Here is a 19,208-nt window from a genome sequence, read left to right as displayed (position 1 = left end):
TCGCACCATGCTCGATACTTCTTGTGCTGGCTCTTTTATGATGAAGACTATTGAATTCAGATGGAATTTATTGGATAGAATTAAACGCAACTCTGAAGATTGGGACCTCGACGAAGGTAAGGAGTCAGGTATGACACCTAAGTTTGATTGTGTTAAATCTTTTATGGATACCGATATTTTTTGTAAGTTTAGCACTAAATATGGACTTGACTCCGAGATAGTAGCTTCTTTCTATGAATCTTTTGCTACTTATGTTGATCTTCCTAAGGAGAAGTGGCTTAAATATCATCCTCCCATAGAAGTAAAAGTAGCTGCACCTATTAAAGTTGAAGCAAAGACTGCCACTTATAATAATCCTATTGTTCCCACTTCTTATGTTGAGAAACCACCTTTCCCTGTTAGAATAAAGGATCATGCTAAAGCTTCAACTGTTGTTCGTAAAAGCAATATTAGAACTTATACACCTCCTGAGCAAGTTAAAGTAGAACCTAATATTGCTATTGTTAAAGATCTCTTGTCTGGTAATATTGATGGGCATGTTATTCAGTTCGAAGGTGAAACTGCTAGAATTGCTAAACCTTGTGCTAAAGATAAACATAGACCTATGGTAGGCGTGCCTGTTATTTCTGTTAAAATAGGAGATCATTGTTATCATGGCTTATGTGATATGGGTGCGAGTGCTAGTGTTATACCACATACTTTATACGAAGAAATTAAGAATGAAATTGCACCTGCTGAGTTAGAAGGTATTAATGTCACAATTAAACTTGCCAATAGAGATACTATTTCACCAATTGGAATTGTTAGATATGTTGAAGTCTTGTGTGGGAAAACTAAATATCCTGCTGATTTTCTTGTTCTTACTTCTCCACAAGATAGCTTTTGTCCCATTATATTTGGTAGACCCTTCTTAAATACTGTCAATGCTACCATAGATTGCACAAAGAATGTTGTTACTATTGGCTTGGATGATATGGTTCATGAGTTTAATTTCTCTAAATGTAAACAACATCGTGAGGAAGAATTACCTAGTAAGGATGAAATTATTGGTCTTGCTTCTATTGCCGTACCTCCTAGTGATCCTTTAGAACACTATTTGCTAGACCATGAAAATGATATGTTCATGAATGAAAGAAGGGAAATAGATTAAGTATTCTTTAAACAGGAACCTATTCTGCATCACAACTTGCCTGTTGAAATCTTAGGGGATCCTCCTCCACCCAAGGGTGATCCCGTGTTTGAGCTTAAACCTTTGCCTGATAATCTTAAATATGCTTATCTTGATGAAAAGAAGATATATCATGTTATTATTAGTGCTAACCTTTCAGAGCATGAAGAAGCATCCCACTCTATGTCAACATAAAATAAATTTGGAAGCAGATGCCAAACCAGTTCGTGATCCTCAACGACGTCTGAATCCTAAAATGAAAGAAGTGGTAAGAAAAGAAATACTAAAGCTTCTGGAGGCAGGTATAATCTATCCCGTTGCTGATAGTGAGTGGGTAAGTCCTGTCCATTGTGTCCCTAAGAAAGGAGGTATTACTGTTGTTCCTAATGATAAAGATGAATTGATTCCACAAAGAATTATCACAGGTTATAGGATGGTAATTGATGTCCGCAAATTAAATAAAGCTACTAAGAAAGATCATTACCCGTTACCTTTTATTGATCAAATGCTAGAAAGATTATGCAAAAATACACACTATTGCTTTCTAGATGGTTATTCTGGTTTCTCTCAAATACCTGTGTCGGCTAGAGATCAATCAAAGACTACTTTTACATGCCCTTTTGGTACTTTTTCTTATAGACGTATGCCTTTTGGTCTATGTAATGCACCTGCTACCTTTCAAAGATGCATGATGGCTATATTCTCTGACTTTGGTGAAAAGATTTGTGAGGTTTTCATGGACGACTTTTCCGCCTATGGTTCCTCTTTTGATGATTGCTTGAGCAATCTTGATCGAGTTTTGCAGAGATGCGAAGAAACTAATCTTGTCTTGAATTGGGAAAAGTGCCACTTTATGGTTAATGAAGGTATTGTCTTGGGGCACAAAGTTTCTGAAAGAGGTATTGAAGTTGATAAAGCCAAGGTTGATGCTATTGAAAAGATGCCATGTTCCAAGGACATCAAAGGTATAAGAAGTTTCCTTGGTCACGCTGGATTTTATAGGAGGTTCATTAAGGACTTGTCGAAAAATTCTCGGCCTCTGACTAATTTATTGCAAAAAGATATACCATTTGTCTTTGATAATGATTGTGTAGAAGCATTCGAAATACTTAAGAAAGCATTAGTCTCTGCACCTGTTGTTCAGCCACCTGATTGGAACCTACCCTTTGAAATTATGTGTGATGCTAGTGATTATGCTGTAGGTGCTGTTCTAGGGCAAAGAGTTGATAAGAAATTAAATGTTATTCATTATGCTAGTAAGACTCTAGACAATGCTCAAAGAAATTATGCTACTACTGAGAAAGAGCTTTTAGCAATTGTATTTGCTTGTGATAAGTTCAGATCTTATATTGTTGATTCTAAAGTAACTATTCAAACTGATCATGCTGCTATTAAATATCTTATGGAAAAGAAAGATGCTAAACCTAGACTTATTAGATGGGTTCTCTTGCTACAAGAATTTGATTTGCATATTGTTGAGAGAAAGGGAGCTGAGAACCCCGTTGTAGACAACTTGTCTAGGTTAGAAAATATTCTTGATGACCCACTACCTATTAATGATAGCTTTCCTGATGAACAATTAAATGTTATAAGTACTTCTTGTAGCACTCCATGGTATGCGGATTATGCTAATTATACTGTTGCTAAGTTTATACCACCTAGCTTCACATACCAGCAAAAGAAAAGGTTTTTCTATGATTTGAGACATTACTTTTGGGATGACCCACATCTTTATAAAGAAGGGGTTGATGGTGTTATTAGACGTTGTGTACCTGAGCATGAACAAGAACATATCCTACGCAAGTGTCATTCCGAGTCTTATGGAGGACACCACGCTGGAGATAGAACTGCACATAAGGTATTGCAATCTGGTTTTTATTGGCCTACTCTCTTCAAGGATGCCCGTAAGTTTGTCTTGTGTTGTGATGAATGTCAAAGAATTGGTAATATTAGTAGACATCAAGAAATGCCTATGAATTATTCTCTTGTTACTGAACCGTTTGATGTTTGGGGCTTCGATTATATGGGACCTTTTCCTGCCTCTAATGGATACACACATATTTTAGTTGTTGTTGATTACGTTACTAAGTTGGTAGAAGCTATTCCAACTAGTAGTGCTGATCATAACACTTCTATTAAAATGCTTAAGGAAGTTATTTTCCCGAGGTTTGGAGTCCCTAGATATTTAATGACTGATGGTGGTTCACACTTTATTCATGGTGCTTTCCATAAAATGCTTGCTAAATATGATGTTAATCATAGAATTGCATCTCCTTATCACCCTCAGTCTAGTGGTCAAGTAGAGTTGGGCAATAGAGAGCTCAAATTAATTTTGCAAAAGACTGTTAATAGGTCTAGAAAGAATTGGTCCAAGAAACTTGATGATGCATTGTGGGCTTATAGAACTGCATATCAAAATCCTATGGGTATGTCTCCGTATAAAATGGTTTATGGAAAAGCATGTCACTTACCTCTCGAACTAGAACATAAGGCGTATTGGGCTATTAAAGAGCTTAACTATGATTTTAAACTTGCCGGTGAGAAGAGGTTATTTGATATTAGCTCACTTGATGAATGGAGAACCCAAACTTATGAAAATGCCAAGTTGTTTAAAGAAAAAGTTAAAAGATGGCATGACAAAAGGATACAAAAGCGTGAATTTAATGTAGGTGATTATGTATTGCTATACAACTCTCGTTTAAGATTTTTTTGCAGGAAAACTTCTCTCTAAATGGGAAGGCCCCTATGTTATCGAAGAGGTCTATCGTTCCGGTGCCATAAAAATCAACAACTTCGAGGGCACAAATCCGAAGGTGGTAAACAGTCAAAGAATTAAACATTATATCTTAGGTAATCCCATAAATGTTGAAACCAATATTATTGAAACCGTAACCCCGGAGGAATACATAAGAGACACTTTCCGGAACGTTTCAGACTCCGAAAAGGAATAGGTATGTGGTACGGTAAGTAAACCGACTCCAAAACAATTTTTAAGGCAATATTTCTCCATTTTGGAATATTTAGAAAAATAGAAAAATAAGTAGCAGTCCAGGAAGGACACGAGGGCCTCACGAGGGTGGTGGGCGCGCCCTACCCCCCTGGGCGCGCGCCCCTACCTCGTGAGCACCTCGTGTGCCCTCCGGACTCCGTTTTCTTGCACTATACGTATTTTGGTCGGTAAAAATTCATTATATATTCTCCCGAGGTTTTGACTCCCGTATCACGCAAACCTCCTCTGTTCTTGTTTCGAGCTGTTTTTTGTTAGGGCTTTCCGGGCTAGGCATCATGTCGTCCCCCTCCTCCAACAATGGTGACAACGATGCTTGGCTAATGAAGATGGATCTGAAGAGGGAAGAACTGACGAGGGTCAACAAGGATGAAAGGATCAAGAAGGCCACGGAGGATCAAGCTCCAGCAGCAGAAGACACCCTTCAAATTGATCATAACCTTCTTACCCCAACTGAGATCAAAGCTTTCAAGATGATTGAGTTAGCTCGTGTTCAAAACAAGTATCTCACACAAGAAAATATTTTGTTGAAGGAGCATATTGTCGCACTCAAGGGCATTATTCGCAAGCTGGAGGACCTCTTACGCTCGATGTGCGATTATCCGTCACCTCCACCTTCTTCACTGACAAAGGAGATATAATCACATGGGTATGGGCACTCCCCTTGGCAACTGCCAAGCTTGGGGGAGGTGCCTCGGTATCGTATCACCATCACAACTCCTATCTTTACCGTTTTTCTTAGTTCGATCCTATTAGTAGTATCTTGATCTAGTAGAATAAAGTTTATGGCATGATCTAGTTTTGAGTTTTGCTTTATGATCTCTTTATGTAATCGAGTCTGTGAGCTATATATAATAAAGATTAGTGTTGAGTCAAGGGCTTGATTATTTTGCCATGATCTTGGGTGAATAAAAGAAAATAAGAAAAGAATAAAAAGAAACAAAAAGTTCATATTGATCTTATTGAGAGTAATGACTTCACATAGAAAGAGTATGATGATTAAAAGTTGTTGGGAGTTGGCAAGCATAGCTTTGGTCATTGCTGCAATTAATAGGAAGTTATAAGGAAAGAGAGGTTTTCACATATAGATATATTATCATTGACATCTTTTATGATTGGGAGCACTCATTAAAATATGACATGCTAAAGAGTTGATGTTGGACAAGGAAGACAACGTAATGATTTATGTCTTTCTTATATATGAGGTAAAGTATGTTGTCATGGATCCTCTAACTTGTTGAGCTTGCCATTCCCCCTCATTCTAGCAAAATTCTCAGCACCAAGTAGAAATACTACTTGTGCTTCCAAACACCCTTAAACCAGTTTTGCCACGAGAGTCCACCATATCTACCTATGGATTGAGTAAGATCCTTCAAGTAAGTTGTCATCGGTGCAAAGCAATAAAACATGCTCTAAATATGTATGATTGATTGGTGTGGGAGAAATAAGCTTTATACGATCTTGTGATGTGGAAGTAATAAAAGCAACAAACTGCATAATAAAGGTTCATATCACAAGGGGCAATATAAAGTGACGTTCTTTTGCATTGAGATTTTATATATCCAACCATAAAAGCACATGTCAACCTCTGCTTCCCTCTGCGAAGGGCCTATCCTTTATTATTATCTTCTACCTTATGCAAGAGTCATGGTGATCTTCACCTTTTCTTTTTCATTTTATGCTTTGGCAAGCTCAGCATGTTGGAAAGAACATGATATATATATATATATCTAATTGGATGTAGGGGAGCATGAACCATTATTGTTGACATTACCCTTGAGGTAAAAGGTTGTGGGGCAAAACTACAAGCCCCTATCTTTCTCTGTGTCCGATTAAAACTCTGTAACCACAAGTATTGCGTGAGTGTTAGCAATTATGGACGAGTAAATGATAGTTGAGTATGTGGACTTGATTTTTAGCTCTGACATAGACTCTTTCCGATGTTATGATAAATTGCAATTGCTTCATTGACTGAGATTATAGTTTGTCGGAGCCCAATAAGGTTTATGATTTATACTTTTGCATTGTGAATAGATCATCACTTGAACATAAGTAATCATATGACAAAATCTATATATGTTGCTGTTATGAGAATAATCATGATGCCTTCATGTCCGTATTTTATTTTTATCGACGCCTCTACCTCTAAACATGAGGACATATTTATTTTTATCGGCTTTTCGCTTGAGGACAAGCAAGGTCTAAGCTTGGGGGAGTTGATACGTCCATCTTGCATCATGCTTTTATATCGATATTTATTGCATTATGGACTGTTATTTCACTTTATGTCACAATACTTATGGCTATTCTCTCTTATTTTACAAGGTTTACATAAGGAGGGAGAATGCCGGCAGCTGGAATTCTGGGCTGGAAAAGGAGCAAATATTAGAGACCTATTCTGCGCAACTCCAAAAGTCATGAAACTCCATGGAACATCTTAAAATAAATAAAGAAAAATCCACGCCAAAGATGAAGGCCAGGGGGCCCACACCCTGCTCATGAGGGTGCCCCCCCCCCTAGGGCGCGCCCCCTACCTCGTGGGCCCCCTAGTGGCTCTCCGATGTCCGTCTTCTCCTATATGAAGCCTTTCGATGAGAAAAAAAATAAGAAGGAACTTTTTGGGACGAGACTCCGCCGCCACGAGGCGGAACCTCGGCGGATCCAATCTAGAGCTCCGGCAGAGCTGTTCTGCCGGGGATACTTCCCTCCGGGAGGGGGAAATCATCACCATCATCATCACCAATGCCCCTCTCATCGGGAGAGGGCAATCTCCATCAACATCTTCACCAGCACCATCTCATCTCCAAACCCTAGTTCATCTCTTGTATCCAATTCTTGTCTTAAAGTCCGGGATTGGTGTTAGTAGGTTGCTAGTAGTGTTGATTACTCCTTGTAGTTGATGCTAGTTGGTTTAATTGGTGGAAGATCATATGTTCAGATCCTATATCATATTATTACCCCTCTGATTATGAACATGAATATGCTTTGTGAGTAATTACGTGCGTTCCTGAGGACAAGGGAGAAGTCTTGCTATGAGTAGTCATGTGAATTTGGTATTCGTTTGATATTTTGATAAGATGTATGTTGTCGAGCCTCTAGTGGTGTTATGTGAACATCGACTACGTAACACTTCACCATTATTTGGGCCTAGAGGAAGACATTGGGAAGTAATAAGTAGATGATGGGTTGCTAGAGTGACAGAAGCTTAAACCCTAGTTTATGCATTGCTTCGTAAGGGGCTGATTTGGATCCACATGTTTCATGCTATGGTTAGGTTTGCCTTAATACTTTTGTTGTAGTTGTGTATGCTTGCAATAGAGGTTAATCATAAGTGGGATGCTTGTTCAAGTAAGAACAACACCCAAGCACCGGTCCACCCACATATCAAATTATCAAAGTATCGAACGCGAATCATATGAACGTGATGAAAACTAGCTTGACGATATTCCCATGTGTCCTCGGGAACGCTTTTCCTATTATAAGAGTTTGTTCCGGCTTGTCCTTTGCTACAAAAGGATTGGGCCACCTTGCTGCACTTTATTTACTTTTGTTACTTGTTGCTCGTTACAATCTATCTTATCACAAAACTATCTGTTACCACTTGTTTCAGTACTTGCAGAGAATACCTTGCTGAAAACCGCTTATCATTTCCTTCTGCTCCTCATTGGGTTCGACACTCTTACTTATCGAAAGGACTATGATAGATCCCCTATACTTGTGGGTCATCAGGAATCCAACTTCCTTCAACCAAAACTCACATTTGCTAAACTTGGCATATAACTGATGTTCTCTGAGTTTACCAAGTACCAAACGCAAATGCTCCTTATGCTCCTCTTCATTCTTCGAGTAAACCAGGATATCATCGATGAACACTACGACAAACTTATCCAAAAACTCCATAAACACTTTGTTCATCATGTTCAAAATATGCAGGTGTGTTAGTCAGACCAAATGACATAACGGTATACTCATACAGCCCATACCTGGTGGTAAAAGCCGTCTTAGGGTATATCCTGTTCTTGAATCTTCAACTGATGGTACCCTGATCGCAGATCGATCTTGGAAAATACCTTAGCTCCTTGCAATCGATCAAACAGATCATTGATCATCGGTAGTGGGTACTTGTTCTTGATGGTTACTTCATTCAATCCTCGATAATCAACAACCATCCTTAACGATCCATCCTTCTTCTCTACTATAAGTACTGGCGATCCCCAAGGTGAAGAACTTGGGCGAATATAACCTTTATCCAGTAAATACTTAATCTACTTCTTAATCTCTTCGAAATCCTTTGCGGGCATCCTGTATGGTCTTTTAGATATTGGCCCTATGTCTGGCAAAAGCTCAATCAAAAACTCAATGTCTCTATCTGGTGGCATGCCTGGCAAATCCTCTGGAAATACATCCGGGGAATCCTTCACTACTGGTACTTCCTCCTGCACAACTCCTGTTAAGCAATTTACTTGAGTCCTTTTTGGCACATGCCGGGATACATACTTGATCCTTCTCCCTTCTCGAGTGGTAAGCAAAATTGACTTACTGGCACATTCAATGTTCCCTTCATACTTCGACAACCAATCCATGCCTAATATCACATCCAATCCTTGAGATTCCAATACTATTAGGTCCGAGGGAAATACATAGTTACCAATCCTTAATGGTAACCAATCACACCATAGACTAGCCATATACTCTGCTCTAGGAGAGGTTACTAACATGGGTGACCTAAGGGCTTGGGTTGGCAGCTTATACTTATCCACAAATCCCCTTGATATGTATGAATGTGATGCACCAGTATCAAAAAGAACGATTGCAGTAAAAGACTTAACTAAAAACTTACCTATTACTGCATCGGGCTGGGCTTCAACCTCCTCCACATTTTTGTGGTTCACCTGTCCCCTATTGAAAGGGTTCGGCTTCTTCCCAGAGCTTCCATTGCCATTTCCATTCTGGGATTCAGGACATTCATTGGCATAATGTCCGGTCTTCTGGCAATTAAAGCAAGTGACTTGGCTCAGGTCTCTCTTGGCTGGGGTTGATGGGTTGGTACGGTTCTGGCCATTGCTTCCTCCATTCCCATTACCATTCTTGGTGCCATTATGATTATGCGAGCTACCTCCTCCATGGGTATGCTGAAAATGTCCTCCCGGTCTAGGGGTAAAACGTGGTTTCTGCTGAGCTCCAGAACTATACTTCCCTTGTCCATACTTCCTCTTATGATTCTCAATCTGCTGTTGCTTCCCTTCAATCATAAGAGCACGATCTACCAACTCCTGGTAGTTGTTGAAGGTTGCTACCATCAACTGCATGCTCAACTCATCATTTAGTCCTTCCAGAAACTTCTCCTGCTTAGCTGCATCCATAGCAACGTCATTTGGGGCATAACGTGCTAGCTTACTAAAGTCTTCCACATACTGGCCAACTGTCTGTCCTCCTTGGTGCAAGTTACGAAACTCTCGCTTCTTCATGGCCATAGCTCCTGCTGAAATATGGGCAGTACGGAAAACCTGTTGGAACTGGTCCCATGTGACAGTGTCGATAGGGAAAGTGGCAGCGAAATTCTCCCACCATGATGTTGCGGGTCCTTCAAGCTGATGTGCGACAAACTTCACCTTTTCTGCATCTGTGCATCCTGCTGTGGTCAACTCCCTTGATGTCTTGCGGAGCCAATCATCTGCTACTATCGACTCGGTGCTACTGGAGAACACCGGCGGATTCAGCCTAAGAAAACACGCTAAGTGGTCAACAGGTGGTGGTGGATTGTTGTTGTTGTTCCCCTGATTCTGATTCTGGACTAACAACTGCATCAATGTGTTCTGTTGCTAGATCAACTGGGTGAGCTCCGGTGGGAAGGTAAATCCGGGGTCACGTCTCGGAGGCATCTGAGGGTTTAGAAAAGATGAGATTTAAGAATAGAGAGGGGTCTAGAGAGAAAATACTACCCATATGCACATGAGGCAAAAGAAAACAATTCACTTCATTCAATCAAACAAGGGCATACAATTGATCTAACTATCGCAAAAGTGCTCGGACTACTATATTTACATGGTGGACTACTACTACTGATGAGGTGGTCTACTAGAAATATTCTTCGGTTGCAGACTCCATGATATCTGCTCCAGCTTCATCAACATAGTCATCATCGCTATCATCTGGATCCAAGTCGATGTCATCGATGATGATGTAGTCTTCCGGGTGAATCTCCTTGGGTTCTTCGTCTTCATCTACTGGCTTAGGGCCTCCCATAAATATTCCAATCTTCTTGATCAGATCGTCATTCTTCCCCACTAATACTTCAATTTCTTCTTCATAATATTCATGTGTAGCCTTGAGTTCTTCCTCCAGTTCCTTGATTCTAGTCCTTGCCTTCTTCAGATCTATCATGTCGGCGCACATCTGGTTCTCCTGACGTCGAATGTGCTGGTTTAACTCCTGGATAAAAGCTGCAATTGATCTATCCTTCCTGGTGCTGATCATCTCCCAGTGCTCATCTCGGCGCCCACAAATCTGGTAGATAGTATCCTTGAGGTCATTGCGGTAAACTTCTCCAATGCGTCCCATGGCGATGTGGGCTGCCATGCTCTTTCCTAGACTCCAGGTTGGTGCATCAAAGGAAAACTCTATGGGCTCGGTGACTGGCATGAACGTCCTTCCTGGAACTTGAACTTCAATCATCCAACGCTCTTCTTCAGGTAAAGTGGCGTTCTAGGTTCCGGTGAAGCTTGGTACTCCTATGTTTAGATATCTAGTGACTTACTTCCAATGACGTCCAAAGGGTGTATCTTCATCCGGTTGCGTGAACTTGTTCCTTGCATCCGCCATCCTAAAAGAGTAAAAAAGATGAGAAGTCAGAATGAGAAGAGTGAGCAGTGATCTAGGGCTTTAGCTTAGTGGTCGTGTCCTACAGTCAACGTGTGCTCTGATACCATCTTGTAGCGACCAGACCTCAAACGGTCCAATCTCTGTGCTCAGGTGTCATCCCTGGATCAGTAATGCTGACACCATTGTTGAGGAAATCGTTAACTGGTAGCTGCTCGGTCGGCTGGTGAGTAGGGGATTAATAGGCTAATCGGCAAGTTAATCGGCCATTTAATCAATTAATCAGACGATTTATCGGGTAATCGGCTACTCGGGACCCTATGAGTCGGGATTAATCGGCAAGTTAACTGGTTAATCGGATGAATTCTTGAACAGGGGCTGACACCACACAATACTTGAAGGATTTATAACAAAGTAGCAACCACACACGTATTACATCGAGTGTCTCGAAAGAGAACTTATTACAATAAATATGGCTTAAGGCCATCTAATAACGATAACAATGGAAGGCTTGGAAGATAAGTGAGTCCATCAACTCCAACGGCATCACTGAGTATAGATCCACGACCTAAAAGACACCTTACTCGTCGTCTGAAAAGTCTGCAACATGAACGTTGCAGCCCGAAACGGGTCAGCACATGAAATATGCTGGCAAGGTAACACATAGAGAGCAATGAAAGAATAAGACTATACTATATGCATATTTGGCTGGTGGAAAGCTCTATGGTTACAGTTTTGCGTAAAGCCAATTTTTCCCTACTGCAAAGGAAATAAATTTTATTTAACTATCATGGTAGTTGTTAAACATTGAGAGTGTAGAGACGCTCTCGATCCCAATTAAACATCATCATTAAAACCCAACAAAATTATTTAGAGTAACATGATGAGATTCACATGATAATCCAAGTACTAGATACTCAAGATGTCCATAACCGGGGACACGGCTAACCATGATTAGTTTATACACTCTGCAGAGGTTTGCGCACTTTTCCCCACAAGACTCGATCTCCTCCGTTGGGATTCTCGCACTACATGGTGTTTGAGAAATGGATGACCGAGACATAGTCTTTCAGAAGCGCTAGCACCTTACGAACGGGTAGACTGTACCAACCTACATCCCCTACATCTGGTAGTCTACCACTGTAAGAGTTCACACGACTTAGTCAACTATGCTAGAGCCCATAGTAGCTTGTGGCTGCACACGGAAGTTTCTAGTATGAATAATCTCATGATCCCTTTGAGCCTGGGTGGCAGTCCAAAAGAAAAAAAGGCAATCGCTGGAATACCCAGGTGCCTCAATCCACCCAGATGTGTATTTAAGTTGCCACCTTAGATAAACCATTAATTTAACAAACTCACATCTGTCATGGATTTCACTCACCCAATCCACGTCTACTAGCATAGCATGGCATAATAAGCAAACGTAGAAGTAACTCCCAAAGGTTTGATAATAAAACAGGTGATAGGTACTACCTCATGTACTTCCCAAACCCACAATTTAATTAGATCCTAATCATGCAATGTGTGAGGATTGATCTAATGCAATAAAAACTGGGTAATATGAAGTATGATCAAAGTGTTACTTGCTTTGCTGATGATCCGCAAAACCTAGTGATTCGAAGTAGCAAGCGGCGCACTTCGGATACTCTATCACAAACAGACAAGCATACAATAAGTACTCAACTAATGCATAGGTAAACCTCAAATAAGAGAACTAACCAGATAGTTCAACTTAAGAACTCCGGTTTGCAAAAAGAATCAAATCGAACGAAGCAACGAAAGACAAACGGCAAAACAAACAAGCTTCGCTTACTATTTTGGATCTAGGTCAAGTTTTACAGAGGCAAAAAACTTGTTTGAGTTGGTTAAACGGAAAGAGGGTTTCGCGACGAAACTCCAGGCGCTTGAATCGCCTGATTCCGATAAACAAGCGAAAAGTCAAACTAAAACGAATCGGATCAGGAATCGCGATCAGAAAAATCGTGGATTTAATCCGAGAAAAAGAAAAACAACGAACAGATTAACGAACGAACATTCATTATCTGGAACTAAACGATGTTAAAATGAACGAACGAGCGAACGCTCGCTAAAAAATAAACCGGAAAAAAACGATCTATTTAAAAAAACAAAAACTAGGGTTTTCTAGAAAAACCAAAGCGGTTTCTCTCAAAAAACCGGGCGGCGGGGCGGCTACCTCGGCTCGGGCTCCGGCGAAACTCCGGCGGGGCGGCGCGGCAGCGGCAGGCAACGTGCAGTGCGCGGCGGGGAGGCGGCAGCAGCGCAGGCGGCAGGGGCGGGCTGCGGTGCGGGGCGGCGGGGTGAGGAGAGGGCGGCGGCGGGGCGGCTATTTAAGAGAAGGAGGGGGCTGACTTGGGGAGGGGGTTGGGCGGCAGCGAGGCGGCTCCGGCTAGGACTCCTCCCGAGTCCGACGGCTACTCGAGCGGGAGGCGGCGGCGGCGGCTGGGCCCTTGGCCCAGTCGGGCGCGGGTTTTTTTTAAACAATTTCGCTGAAACTAAAAAAAATTCTAGAAAAATAAATAAAAATCTAAAATTGCCAAAACAAATTTTCACCGTCTAAATAAAATATTTAGAACTGGATGAACATTTTTTGTCCTAAATGCAATTTTTGAAAACGTGCAATTTTTCCTAAATTCAAATAAAACCACGAAAACTCGAGAATAAAACCCTATTTGATTTTTTTATTAAATCCTCAATATTTCTTTATTTTGGGAAAGTCATTTTATTCCCTCTCTCATATTTTGATATTAGAAATAATTGAAGATAAAATAAATAAAATCAAATGACCCTATTTTCAAAATTTGAGAAAACTCAAATATGAAAATAACGAAATCCCCAACTCTCTCCGAGGGTCCTTGAGCCGCGTAGAATTTCTAGGATCAACCAAATGCAATAAAATATGATATGCAATGATGATCTAGTGTATAGCATTCCAAATTGAAAATTTGGGATGTTACACGCGCCTGCCCCACTGGGCGTGCCGCCCTACCTCGTGGTCGCCTCGTTGCTTCCTTGACCTCCACTCCAAGTCTCCTAGATTGCGTTTGTTCCAAAAAAGATCCTCGCGAAGGTTTCATTTTGTTTGATATTCCTTTTCTTCGAAACACTGAAATAGGCAAAAAAATAGCAACTTGCACTAGGCCTTCGATTAATAGGTTAGTTCCAAAAATAATATAAAAGTACATATTAAAGCCCATTAATCATCCAAAACAGATAATATAATAGCAAGGAACAATAAAAAATTGTAGATACGTTGGCGACGTATCAAGCATCCCCAAGCTTAATTCCTACTCGTCCTCGAGTAGGTAAATGACAAAAACAGAATTTTTGATGTGGAATGCTACCTAGCATAATTTTCAATGTAATTTTCATTATTGTGGCATGAATGTTTCAATCCAAAAGATTATAGATAGAAGTTTAATATTGACATAAAAATAGTAATACTTCAAGCATGCTAACCAAGCAATTATGTCTTATGAAAATAACATAGCCAAAGAAAATTTATCCCTACAAAATCATATAATTTGGCCATGCTTCATTTTCGTCACACAAAATGCTCCCATCATGCACAACCCCGATAACAAGCCAAGCAATTGTTTCACTTAGCCTTTTCAAACTCTTTCAACTTTCACGCAATATATGAGCGCGAGCCATGGACGTAGCACTATGGGTGGAATAGAATATGATGATGGAGGTTGTGTGAGAAGACAAAAAGGGAGAAAGTCTCACATTGACGCGGCTAATCAACGGGCTATGGAGATGCCCATCAATTGATGTCAATGCAAGGAGTAGGGATTGTCATGCGATGGATGCACTAGAGCTATAAATATATGAAAGCTCAACAAAAGAAACTAAGTGGGTGTGCATCCAACTTGCTTGCTCACGAAGACCTAGGGCATTTTGAGGAAGCCCATCATTGAAATATACAAGCCAAGTTCTATAGTGAAAAATTCCCACTAGTATATGAAAGTGACAAAATAGGAGACTCTCTATCATGAAGATCATGGTGCTACTTTGAAGCATAAGTGTGGAAAAAGGATAGTAACATTGCCCCTTCTCTCTTTTTCTCTCATTTTTTTCTTTGTGACTTTTCTCTCTCTCTTTTTATGGCCTCTTTTTTTCTTTTTTTCGTCCAGAATCTCATCCCGACTTGTGAAGGAATCATAGTCTCCATCATCCTTTCCTCACATGAGACAATGCTCTAATAATGAAAATCGTCACACTTTTATTTACTTACAACTCAAGAATTACAACTCGATACTAAGAACAAAATATGACTCTATGTGAATGCCTCCGGTGGTGTAGCGGGATATGCAATGAATCAAGAGTGATATGTATGAAAGAATTATGAAGATGGCTTTGCCACAAATACGATGTCAACTACATGATCATGCAAAGCAATATGACCATGATGGAGCGTGTCATAATAAACGGAACAGTGGAAAGTTGCATGGCAATATATCTCAGAATGGCTATAGAAATACCATAATAGATAGGTATGGAGGCTGTTTTGAGGAAGATATAAGGAGGCTTATGTGTGATAGAGCGTATCATTGATAACCCACAAGTATAGGGGATCACAACAGTTTTCGAGGGTAGAGTATTCAACCCAAATTTATTGATTCGACACAAGGGGAGCCAAAGAATATTCTCAAGTATTAGCAGTTGGGTTGTCAATTCAACCACACCTAGAAACTTAATATCTGCAGCAAAGTATTTAGTAGCAAAGCAATATGATAGTAGTGGTAACGGTGGCAAAAGTAACGGTAGCAGTTTTGGTTTTATAGTGATTGTAACAGTGGCAACGAAAAAGTAAATAAGTGAAGATCAATATGTGAAAAGCTCATAGGCAATGGATCAGTGATGGATAATTATGTTGGATGCAATTCCCCATGCAATAGTTATAACATAGGGTGACACAGAACTGGCTCCAGTTCGTCAATGTAATGTAGGCATGCATTCCGAATATAGTCATACGTGCTTATGGAAAAGAACTTGCATGACATCTTTTGTCCTACCCTCCCATGGCAGCGGGGTTCTATTGGAAACTAAGGGATATTAACGCCTCCTTTTCATAGAGTACCGGACCAAAGCATTAACACATAGTGAATACATGAACTCCTCAAACTACGGTCATCACCGGTAAGTATCCCGATTATTGTCACTTCGGGGTTAACGGATCATAAAACATAATAGGTGACTATAGACTTGCAAGATAGGATCAAGAACTCACATATATTCATGGAAACATAATAGGTTCAGATCTGAAATCATGGCACTCGGGCCCTAGTGACAAGCATTAAGCATAGCAAAGTCACAACAACATCAATCTCAACACAAAATGGATACTAGGGATCAAACCCTAACAAAACTAACTCGATTACATGATAAATCTCATCCAACCCATCACCATCCAGCAAGCCTACGATGGAATTACTCACGCACGGCGGTGAGCATCATGAAATTGGTGATGGAGGAAGGTTGATGATGACGATGGTGATGAATTCCCCTCTCCGGAGCCCTGAACGGACTCCAGATCAGCCCTCCCAAGAGAGATTAGGGCTTAACGACGGCTCTGTATTGTAAAACGCGATGAATCCTTCTCTCTGATTTTTTTTTGTCCCCAAACATAAATATATGGAGTTGGAGTTGAGGTCGGTGGAGTGTCAGGGGGCCCACGAGGCAGGGGGCGCGCCCAGGGGGGTAGGCGCGCCCCCCACCCTCGTGGACAGGGTGTGGGCCCCCTGGCCTTGATTCTTTCGCCAATATTTTTTATATATTCTAAAAATATTCTCCGTTGATTTTCAGGTCGTTCCAAGAACTTTTATTTCTGCACACAAAAATAATACCATGGCAATTCTGCTGAAAACAGCGTTAGTCTAGGTTAGTTCCATTCAAATCATGCAAGTTAGAGTCCAAAACAAGGGCAAAAGTGTTTGGAAAAGTAGATACGTTGGAGACGTATCAACTCCCCCAAGCTTAAACCTTTGCTTGTCCTCGAGCAATTCAATTTACGGAAGTGGATGCACAAGCAGTATTCCTAGTTAGTACAAGTGAAGGCTAGAAAGAGACTGGGAAGCGACCAGCTAGAGAGAGACAACAGTCATGAACATGCATTGAAATTAATCAACACTGAGTGCAAGCATGAGTAGGATATAATTCACCATGAACATAAATATCGTGGAGGCTATGTCTATTTTGTTTCAACTACATGCATGAACATGTGCCAAGTCAAGCCACTCGAATCCTTCAAAGGAGGATACCACCCTATCATACCACATCACAACCATTTTAATAGCATGTTGGCACGCAAGGTAAACCATTATAAACTCCTAGCAAATTAAGCATGGCATGAGCAACTATAATCTCTAATTGTCATTGCAAACATGTTTCATTCATAATAGGCTAAATCGGGAATGATGAACTGATCATATTTACAAAAACAAGGGAGGTCGAGTTCATACCAGCTTTTCTCATCTCAACTAGTTCATCAGATATCATCATTATTGCCTTTCACTTGCACAACCGAACGGTGTGGGTAATAATAACAGTGCACATGCATTGGACTAAGCTGGAATCTGTAAGCATTCAATTCAAGGGAGGAGACAAGGTAATATGGGCTCTTTCTTAGATCAACAATAATGCATATGAGAGCCACTCAACATTTTCATCATGGTCTTCTCCTCTCGACCCCCAAAGAAAAGAAAGGAAATAAAACTATTTACATGGGAAAGCTCCCAACAAGCAAAAGAAGAACGAGAAATCTTTTTGGTTTTTCTTTTTAATTACTACTACTACAAGCATGGAAAGTAAACTAGCTAAAAGCAACAACTAATTTTTTTTGGTTTTTCTTAAGGTTTTTCAAACACACAAGAAGAAAGCTTAAAAAGAAAATAAACTAGCATGGATGATACAATGAAAAAGTATGAGCACCGACAACCGGCATGAGTGTGTGAACATGAATGTAATGTCTGTGAGAAATATGTACTCCCTCAAGCTTAGGCTTTTGGCCTAAGTTGGTCTATGGCCATGGATCAAAACTGCCCTCTCCGGTGTACTGAGGAGGGTCTTCGAGGTGCCACTGGTTGGCGATCTCCTCCGGATCCCACTGATAAACAGACTAACGGTGAGGATCAGATAGTGGCTCCGGCTCTGGAGCCGATGTCAGGCTCTGGTATGCCTGAATGGCCTCCGGCAAAACAAGGTACGTGTCTGAAAATATGTTGAACAAAGAGGGAGCAGGCAAGGTAATAGTCTCAAAGTGATTCTTAGCAAACATCAGTCTATAGTTAAGCATCTTCTTCTTATTCTTAACAATAAAATCATGTGCTACCATGCTCTTATAATCTAGAAAAATATGAGGCAGCAATTTTTCCTCTTTCTCATAATGCCTAATAGGTATGTTAAAGTGTGCAGCAAGGCGTGAGGCGAACATGCCTCCTAAGACGGGACCCTTTGTATGGTCCAGATTTAACCATTTAGCAACAATAGCGCCTAAACTGAAAGTGGTATCATGAAACAAAGCATGGCGCAAAATAACAATATCAGGGGCACTAAGGTTTCCACAGTTTCCGCGACCAATTAAGCATCTACTAGCAAATATTGCAAAGTAACGTAGAACAGGAAAATGTATGCTAGTGATTCTTGCATCGAAAACTTTCCTTGTTTCCCCTACAGCAATCATATCAATAAATCCCTCCACATCATTACGATGTGGTTCCTCTATGCTGCCCTCAAAGGCCTACAAACCTGGCAAAAATCATAAAGTGGCGTCTCTTATGCTCATCATATAAATAAAATTCCACCGAAGGTGGCGATCTCCTAGCATGGAAATGAAAATTTTGCACAAAAATATTGGTGAGTAAGAGATACTGTTCACGCTGGTCGTGGAGGAAGTCGGTGAGGCTTGCATTATCATCCAAATAATAAAAATCTTCATAAATCATGGCTTCTCTCAAGAACTCATCACAAGGCCATTCAGACGGCCGAACCTCCGCAGTACAAGGGAGATTATACTTGGGCTTCTTATTCTCTTCACTTTGCTTATCCTTCAAGCTTCGGCTTGATGAGCCCCTCAAAAATCTTGTCATCTTTTTCTCAACTGGGATATGCACATCCCCAACAATAAGAATATCATATTTCTTCTTGGCAGCACGAAGAGCAAATTCAAAACCTCCAATAGTAATCATTGAAATT

This window comes from Triticum aestivum, chromosome 7A (assembly GCF_018294505.1).
Source record: "Triticum aestivum cultivar Chinese Spring chromosome 7A, IWGSC CS RefSeq v2.1, whole genome shotgun sequence".
NCBI lineage: Eukaryota > Viridiplantae > Streptophyta > Magnoliopsida > Poales > Poaceae > Triticum > Triticum aestivum.
The sequence above is the reverse complement of the archived record's forward strand: the minus strand, read 5'-3'. Positions refer to the sequence as shown.